Genomic DNA, 9,393 nt, shown 5'->3' with positions numbered 1-9,393 from the left:
GACTCTGAAGCTAACGAGGACTTGTTTGTGACTAGGAACTGCAAACCTCAGCCCCTCTGATGGAGCCAAACGAGGCACGCGGCGCATGACGGAGGGCCCACAGCCAATTATAAATGCATTATAAATTAAACATGTTTTCCCTTAAATCAGCAAATCAGCGCGGAGGAAAGGGAGGCACAGCGGCAGCGGTAATGGCAATCGTCAACTCTCATCCAAGAAACGACGAGAGCGCGCCAATAAGATTAGAAAAATCAGCATCTTTAATATATTTGAGATGGGTTCTCCGTCAAGCCAAGCTGGCGGGGATCACGACAGTATCAGTGCAACCTCACAATTAGGCCTTATCATTTGTCACCCCCATCACCACCCACAGCCACAGTTTCAAGAAGGTCGAGTAATTAAAAAATATACAATAGAGAGCTACCTATATCAAACATATGTATTATTTAAGAGCAATTTCATTTTATATTTTAATTTGAAAGCAGGGCAAATGAGGTCATTACCGTTTTTTTTGTGATTTTGAACCTACCACTACTGCATAAATACCAGTAAAAACACACAAATGTTCCTGCCTACCCACATGGCCTAGAAAGGGGAAAGTGTAAGATTAGTTGCTGTTCAGTGTTGAAATGGTCAGTGGTCAAAGTGGTTGTACTGCCTCAGCTCATGAAAGCTCTTAGCTATTCACCAGTAATGTTAATTACATTTAAAGCCCTCAACTTGGAGCTGACTTGATGCATGGAACAGGGCTAGTGTGCAAAGATGTTTTGTGCCCTGAGCAAAGAGGCATATTTTACATCCCACCAACGCCGTTATGACCTAATAAAAAGTCCACCTTTCTGCTATGATAGTGCCCTCTACTGCCTGAAGCTATAAAGGCTTGCTCACGATTCTAAGGGGTAGATGTATCAAGATTCCATTTTGCGATTTCTAAATAGCGATTTTTAAGGAATCGCTATTTAGAAATCGCAAAATTTAATATATGCAGGAAATCGCTATTTTTTAGCGATTTCTTTGTCTTCCTTATTTGCGAATTCGCAATTTGCGAATTCGCAATTAAGGAATAATTTCCCATGCATTCCTATGGGCCAGGAGGCCCATAGGAATGATTGCAAAATATTTCTTAATTTGCGGATCGCAATTTGCGAATTCGCAAATTGAGAATAATTTCAAGGGTGCAGGGGTGTCTCAAAGACACCCTGCTTCACCCCTGAAATTTACATGTGTGTGCATATGGCGCGCATACATGCCCTATGGGCATGCATGTGCGTCACATGCCACCTTCACAAATGCAAAATAGGGCATTATTAAATGAAATCGCAAATTACCACCAACTACAAGTTGGTGGTAAATTGCGATTTCTTAACACAAATTTGCAATTTCTAAAACCCACATACATCGCATTTAAGGAATCGCAAAATTTGCGATTCCTTAAATGCTTAAGCAAAATAAGGAATCGCAAATTTTTGCGATTCCTTATTTTGCAATTTTGTGATACATTTCAAAATATTCAAAAAAGCCTTTTGCGAGTCGCACTAAAGGAGATACCAGAGGCAAAGCTACCAAGTGACTTCATCTTATATGCACTGCCACTGGTATAATGTGGCAGGGGAGCACCAAATTATGTCAGGATTGAAAAACGTATGCACCAGACAAGGCAAATTATGCGGCGTTATGTGGCACATTTTTTAATAGTATTACTTCATTATTTTGTCGTTTTAACACATGGTAAATACAGTCTGGGCAAATATTACACATCATTAGTACAGTTTAACAACAACACACTGAAATAAGCAACTGAAAGATGACCAGTTAACCTTTGTGAAGGGCCTTCCACTGCGCAAGAACACATATTGCCACGTTTTTAGCAACTTTTGATCCGATTGAGCTAGAAACATTTTTTGGGGGCAAAATCTGCAGATTATGCAAAATATGTTGGGTTTCACGGTAAATGCAGCAATTCCATATTCATACCCCAAAAAACCTGAGGCTGCAGAGTTGCATAATTCTAGTGGCCCTGCTTATATATGATACGTTCAGCCAGGCAGTCAACAAGTTGTGCTTCTTTGGAAGTTAAAGAATCACTATTAACAGATTCAATTTTACAGCATCCAAGGTGAGTAAAAAGCCAGGATCTGTAGATGTCACACATTACACGGGGAATGACTTGACAGTTACACAGAGGATTTTGTGAAGTTACACTTTTTGAAACACATAAGAGTATATTTACTAAGATTTTGTGCAGTGTTTGCATCACAAAAGTGTCTCAAATGGAAGCAAAGTCTTTTTTTACCAATTTACTTTCATGCTTGTTTTGAAATGGAAAATCACTTGATAGTAATGCAAAGCGGCGCAAAGTACTACTTTGATTTACTTAGCAGCAATGCGCCATTCCATGGGTGGTGCATTCAAGAAGTAGATTTTTTTTTTTGTTGCGGATTTTTATATAGCGCGAACTATACCCGAAACGAATCGCACTATCATGGAGAAATGCTATCATTTCTTCTTTCTTTTCTGACTTTGCATGTGTGCTCAGTGGTCGAAGTGGGAAAACAAAAGTTGGGGAACTGTGGGTGGAGAATCAGGGGGCAGGAATAACCGAAGATTGAATCAGTGGGCGGAGTCAGGGGTGTGGCTAGAAATAGCAAAACATACCAATTTTTAGTACGTTTAGCATTTCACTGACCAGTTACAGCTTATAACATTATTTAATTAAAAGAATGGATATGTTTATTTGAGGTTTAATTCAGGAAAAAGCAAACACGCATAGGGAATACAGGTGAAATATAAGCAGGAACAACATCAGAAATCCATGATTCTTTTTTGTCTCAAACATTGAGGTCATGAATACAGGGCTCCTTATGTACACATGTTTTAAGCAAGGCTCAGAAGAGAAAGGGACTCCTCAGGAGAATCTAGACTCAAGGAAACCCACAAAGGCTCCTTCATATTCATGTCAGCCAGCAAGCTGCTCAATCATAATATAGCAAAAAGAATAACTGGTGGACAGAATCCAGAACAATATCATACATTCACCCCAGTACAGAGATCTGGGCCTAAATCCATTGTTTCTTTGCTCACCATGCCATTCCAGTTTGGACCCAGCCATATGCAAATCAGTCTTGATCCTGCACCCAATGAGAACAGTCCAGCCCGAACTGCCAGGCCAGGTCCTCCCTGGACCGGAATCAAGCATCCTAGGACCGGTTTCGGGCTCTCAGCCCTCATCAACCAGGATAGCTTGATTCCATGGAGAGCACGGGACTATTGTCTGAGCATACCTGTCCCACTCGGGGTGACAAATGCAAAAAGAACAATTGATGGACAGAAGGCAGAACAATGTCATACATTCACCCCAGTTCAGAGATCTGGGCTTAAATCCATCGTTTTTTGCTCACCATGCCATTCCAGTTTGGACCCAGCCATATGCAAATCAGTCTTGATCCTGCGCCCAATGGGAACAGTCCAGCCCGAACTGCCAAGCCATATGTATTCAAGTGTCCTTTCATTCGGGAAGTGAACACAAAGCAGTACCCACTGAACTATGCACATAACATATTGCTCTTTGATATGCATGGTACATGTTCTTTGCAGCAGGCATATTACCACTCTGCACTACCTTAGATGAGTAAAAGAGCCACTAGACAAAACATGCTCCCATCTCTCTCCAGCAGGTACATTGATCACTTGTATTGTTGACCGAAACCTGTTGGATATACAAAGAACTTTGCAGTGTTTTTAAAACTCCTGCACTTGTACAAAACCGGTCCCCCCAAACTAAACTGGCCCCCTACCCTTCCAGTCGCCCTGGGAAACGCCTGCTCCTGCCCTTTCACTGCTCCAGTCCAGTCAGTACTCCTGCTCATGCTCGATCAACACTCCTGCTTCGTCAATTCCCCGGCCCCCTCCCTTCTCCTGCCCCCTCCCTTCTCCTGCCCCGTCACTTCTCCTGGCCCGTCACTTCTACTGGCCCGTCACATCTCCTGCCCTGTTCACTGCTCCTGCCCTGTTCACTGCTCCTGCCCTGTTCACCGCTCCTGCCCTGTTCACCGCTCCTGCCCTGTTCACCGCTCCTGCCCTGTTCACCGCTCCTGCCCTGTTCACCGCTCCTGTCCTGTTCCCTGCTCCTGCCCCGTTCACCGCTTCTGTCCTTTCACCGCTCCTGTCCTTTCACCGCTCCTGTCCTTTCACCCATCCTGTCCTTTCACCGCTCCTGTCCTTCCACCGCTCCTGTCCTTTCACCGCTCATGCCCGGTTACTGCTCTAGCTCATGCCCTGTCACTTCTCCTGCCCCGTCAATTCTCCTGCCCCGTCACTTTTCCTGCCCCATCACCTCTCCTGCCCCGTCACCTCTCCTGCCCCGTCACCTCTCCTGCCCCGTCACCTCTCCTGCCCCTTCACCTCTCCTGCCGCGTCACCTATCATGCCCCGTCACTGCTCCTGCCCCGTCACTGCTCCTGCCTCGTCACTGCTCCTGCCTCGTCACTGCTCCTGCCTAGTTCACTGCTCCTGCCTCGTTCACTGCTCCTGTCCTGGTCACTGCTCCTGTCCTGTTCACCGCTCCTGTCCTGTTCACCGCTCCTGCCCCATTCACCGCTCCTGCCCAGTTCACCGCTCCTGCCCCATTCACCGCTCCTGTCCTTTCACCGCTCCTGTCCTTTCACCGCTCCTGTCCTTTCATCGCTCCTGTCCTTTCACCGCTCATGCCCGGTTACTGCTCTAGCTCATGCCCCGTCACTTCTCCTGCCCCGTCACTTCTCCTGCCCCGTCACCTCCCCTGCCCCGTCACCTCCCCTGCCCCGTCACCTCCCCTGCCCCGTCGCCTCTCCTATCACGTCACCTCTCCTGCCCTGTCGCCTCTCCTGCCCTGTCTCCTCTCCTGCCCCGTCGCCTCTCCTGCCCCGTCGCTTCTCCTGCCCAGTCACTTATCCTGCCCAGTCACTTCTCCTGCCCAGTCACTGCTCCTGCCAAGTCACTGCTCCTGCCCAGTCACTGTTCCTGCCCCGTTCACTGCTCCTGCCCCGTTCACTGCTCCTGCCCCGTTCACTGCTCCTGCCCTGTTCACTGCTCCTGCCCCGTTCACTGCTCCTGCCCCGTTCCCTGCTCCTGTCCCGTTCCCTGCTCCTGTCCCGTTCCCTGCTCCTGTCCCGTTCCCTGCTCCTGTCCCGTTCCCTGCTCCTGTCCCATTCCCTGCTCCTGTCCCGTTCCCTGCTCCTGTCCTGTTCCCTGCTCCTGTCCTGTTCCCTGCTCCTGTATTGTTCACTGCTCCTGCCCCGTTCACTGCTCCTGCCCCGTTCACCGCTTCTGTCCTTTCACCGCTCCTGGTCCTTTCACCGCTCCTGGTCCTTTCACCGCTCCTGTCCTTTCACCGCTCCTGTCCTTTCACCGCTCACGCCCGGTTACTGCTCTAGCTCATGCCCCGTCACCTCCCCTGCCCCGTCACCTCCCCTGCCACCTCCCCTGCCCCGCCACCTCTCCTGCCCCGTCACCTCCCCTGCCCCGTCACCTCCCCTGCCCCGTCACCTTCCCTGCCCCGTGACCTCTCATACCCCGTCACCTCTCGTGCCCGTCACCTCCCCTGCCCCGTCACCTCCCCTGCCCCGTCACCTCCCCTGCCCCGTCACCTCCCCTGCCCCGTCACCACTCCTGCCCCGTCACCTATCCTGCCCTGTCAATTCTCCTGCCCCGACACCTCTCCTGCACTAGTACCTCTCCTTTCCTGTCGCCTCTTCTGTCCGGTCACTCCGTGTACAACATTGACAAAGGTGCCAAGTTCCCCACAGTACTCTGCTTGGGGAAAGCTTCTCTCTAATCACCAACTCTGATCTCAGGGGCACTTGATATGTTAAAGGCAGAGGGCGGGCGCATTGTCATTCTAAAGGGGCTAATCTGCCTCAATCGGAATGACAATGGCCTGCGAGCTCAGGGGGGGCGGGGGCTGCTGCAGCCTCTGGAGTACAACAGAGAAGTGCGAGCAGCCCCTGGAAGCGGAATGAAAAAAGTTATCATTTTAAAGTTGGACTATTCTTGCCGTCCCGGGACGCTTTTTTGAAAGCAAGAAGTAGGGGAACGGACTGAACAATTTTTTAGAAGTAGGGGCACGCCGTGCCCTTCCGTCCCCGCCCACTTCTATCACTGTGTGTGCTGCGCTGTACAGCACACGTGAAAAGCTGGAAAAGTTTTAAAATGAGTCTAAGCATAGTATTTTGTACTGGAAGAGTAGCCTTCCTGTATAAAGCCTATGCTAGACTCACGTAGACAACCCTGCACTATGGTGAAAAGGTGTGTATGTGGTGCACGGCAACAAATTTCAGCACCGGCGCTAGGGAGAGGGGAATAGAGTGCCATATTTCTGTAAATATGGCGCTCTCCTGCCTTCTCGTTCTCATGCACCACGCGCAGTATTTTTGACTTCTGCGGCGTGTGAGACTTTAGTCAATCTGGGCCACACTTACACATGAAAAATGAAAAAAATTCAATGCACCACTCCCAGTGGCGTGCACCAAAAAATTGAGCAAATTGGAAACCTGTTCAACACAAAGACCACCAGATAGGCCGGTGACACATTTCCTCTCTGTCATATTGGCAGCTCGGGGGATATAAATAGGCTTCGTTTTGTAATCACGCATTCTGAGTGGATAATCAGCTTAATCAGACCAGGAGTGGTGCTAGCTCGCTTGCTAGCTGCAGGCATCTGAGTGGCAGAAGTGCTCGAGGCCTGACGTGGGTGAGGTGAGCGGTGGCATTCAGGTCCCATCTGTGGGACGCCCCTGATTTGCATCTTACCTTGCCTCTTAACACAAGCACCTGAATCAACGTGATCATTAAAGACATGAGGAAGATAGCGCACGTGCACATGGCTGCCTTGATTATTGAATTAGTAGGGGGGGAGTTGGGGTGGCGGGAGGAAGATAAGGAAGTTATTTATCCAGGGGCCAGGTTTAACCTGCAAACGTTTTTTTTTCCCCCACCGACGAAGTTTTGCGAATTTCCCGATTTTTGCACTTTGCAAAGGTTGCAAAGTTTTCTAGAAGCCCAGCATTTTTTCCTAAATTGCTATATATTTATTATTGAATACAGAGACAATTCTCACTCCACTTGAACCCAACCAAACCGGAAAGGTAAGGTCATGCAAAATATTTCTATGCAAGCGCACTTTTTCCATGGATTAGCTAAGCACAATGTTATTGAAAATGTTTCCTGCCAATGTACCTTTACCTATTTTCGTTCTATGCATAATGGAGTCCCGAAAACAACACAAGCGGTTTTCGATGGGTACATGTTATGCAGAATCCCTATGGTAATATTACGTAAGGATGTGTGAAACATAAATTGTAGGAAAATTCAAGATTTTGTAGCATGAGGGGCAGAGCAAAGCTGGTGAAATTTTCCGTACCTTCGAGAATACTGAAAAGAAGCACAACAGAGACCCCTGCAAAGTTAAGAGAAAGTGACGTGGAAGTGGGAGTAGGTGCAGAACATGTCGCAGTCAGTGCAGAATTCCCCAGCCATGCGTAGGGACCGCATTATACCCACCTTGAGATTGCTCCACTGCCTTCCTGTGGCTTTTTCTGAGCTGTGCCTCTGTGCGCTTTCTCAGTGTCTTGACAGCATGCATTAAGTCAGGGACATCTTAAGGATTTCGGGTGCCCTGGGCCAAAGGTATTTTGGGGGCCCCTGTTCAGAACAGGGGCCCCCAAAAAGCTGGGGCCCTTGGTCAGGGCTCACTTTGCCCATGCCTTAAAACGTCTCTACATTACCTCGAAAAATCCCCGTGTAAAATGCATGTTTTTCTGACAGCAGAGCACTGAAACAGAGTCCATTACTCAAAAGTGTTTCCGAGTTCCCTTGTTTGCAAAACCTGCATTAACTTGGAGATAATTGGAGGAAATGAATGTATACGATTTATATGGCAAAAAGAAGCACGAAGACCCCTTCTGCGCTGGAAAACCATCCTGATATGGCCCTGTGATTGTTTGTTTTGTGACTAGGGCTTTTTTTCTTACAGCAGTTAGAGTGGAATATTCTCTCTCTGGTGATGCCTACATTTTTGTTTCTGTATGATTTTAGCAAAAAATGTAAAGCTCTTCCTTTAAATAATTACATTTTGTTTTAACGTTATATTGTTTGTATTTTACAGCTAAGTGCGTGTTATCTTATTTTCTTCCATAGCGCCAGGAAACTTCGGTATGCATACACTACAAATACTAGGAAAATATCACACAACTATAGCATTTTTAGTTATCTTACTGCTTACTCTGACAGCAGAAGGCTGACTGTCTAGATCGCTACGCTCTGCCCTCAGTTCCAAGGCTTCAAAGTAACCCTGGGCAAGGACTACCCTACGCTTGTGAGGTTTGTGTATTTTGCACAACTACGCGCTATGCGAATTGCACGTAGCACAGTGCAAAAATGCGAAAGCGGCATTTTTTGCTTGCTCCCGGTCCTAAACATCAAGTTGGCAACCGCAAGCGTGCAAAATGACATTCCGGCGAGACTTACTCCTCGTTCGCGATCAGCAACATCAAGTTTCTGTTTGCGAGAGTGGAAAATAAACCTCCCGGCTAGATTCTCAATGTGGTAATGTCAGGTTTCTCATTGCGAGTGGTCGTGTATGTTCGCGAACGCTCGCGATGAGAAACAAACAGTCCGCGTTGAGAAAACTGCAGCTCGAGTACAAATCTACTCGAGCGGCATTAAACAACCAATTGCACTGTGCAAGATGCTGTTTGCAATGATTCCACAGTGCGGACAAGCATTCGGCACTGTGCAATCAGTGCGAATATCATTTTCCCTACCGCACTACGCAGTTTGCGTAGCTACGCATAGCTTGCGAAGTGCACTCTGCGTAGCTATACGTAGCGCGACTACGCCCAGGATTACTTCAAAGTCGAATATTGTATTAAAAAACAATTACATATAGGGCTTTAAGTGGACCGGGTCCGTCAGGGTCTCAGACCTTGTAGTATTTTAGAACGGACTTTGAAATGAATCTTTATCGGGCCCTTTATTCATGTGCTAAATTTGACTGGGAAAACACTCAGGATTTCTCAACAATTAATGTAATAAATGCTTAGTTGATCCATGTCAGTGATTTAGTTCCTGTTTAAACATCTCGTTTGACTAAATCTTGCACTCCATTAGTGTTAGCTATTCCTACGATGTTGTGTTTTTGGATTTGTTTTTTGCTCAGCACATTACTCTTGTGTAGTGCATACTTTGAACAGCCGCAATTGAGAGCTCTAGTGTTTAGGCTCAAGACAGAGTTTCTTACAGTGGCTGCCAGTGGGCCAAAAGGTGTTCAGAATACATGGCCATCCAATCCTTGGCCTCTCTACAGAGTACACTGAGACAACCACTGATAAAGCCAACAGTCCAGGGTGGCTTTTGGTG

The 9,393-nt window shown here is 47.4% G+C and overlaps 1 non-coding gene across 1 annotated transcript; it reads left to right on the top strand.

Annotated features, from left to right (window-relative positions):
• The first annotated feature begins 1,311 nt into the window (after window positions 1-1,311).
• Window positions 1,312-1,502, top strand: LOC144771292 (small nucleolar RNA snR46). Its single transcript, XR_013599235.1, has one exon. It is a non-coding gene; the product is annotated as a small nucleolar RNA snR46 (small nucleolar RNA).
• The last annotated feature ends 7,891 nt before the right edge of the window (window positions 1,503-9,393 follow it).

Source organism: Lissotriton helveticus, chromosome 7, assembly GCF_964261635.1.
Source record: "Lissotriton helveticus chromosome 7, aLisHel1.1, whole genome shotgun sequence".
NCBI lineage: Eukaryota > Metazoa > Chordata > Amphibia > Caudata > Salamandridae > Lissotriton > Lissotriton helveticus.
This window is presented reverse-complemented; position numbering and strand designations above follow the sequence as displayed.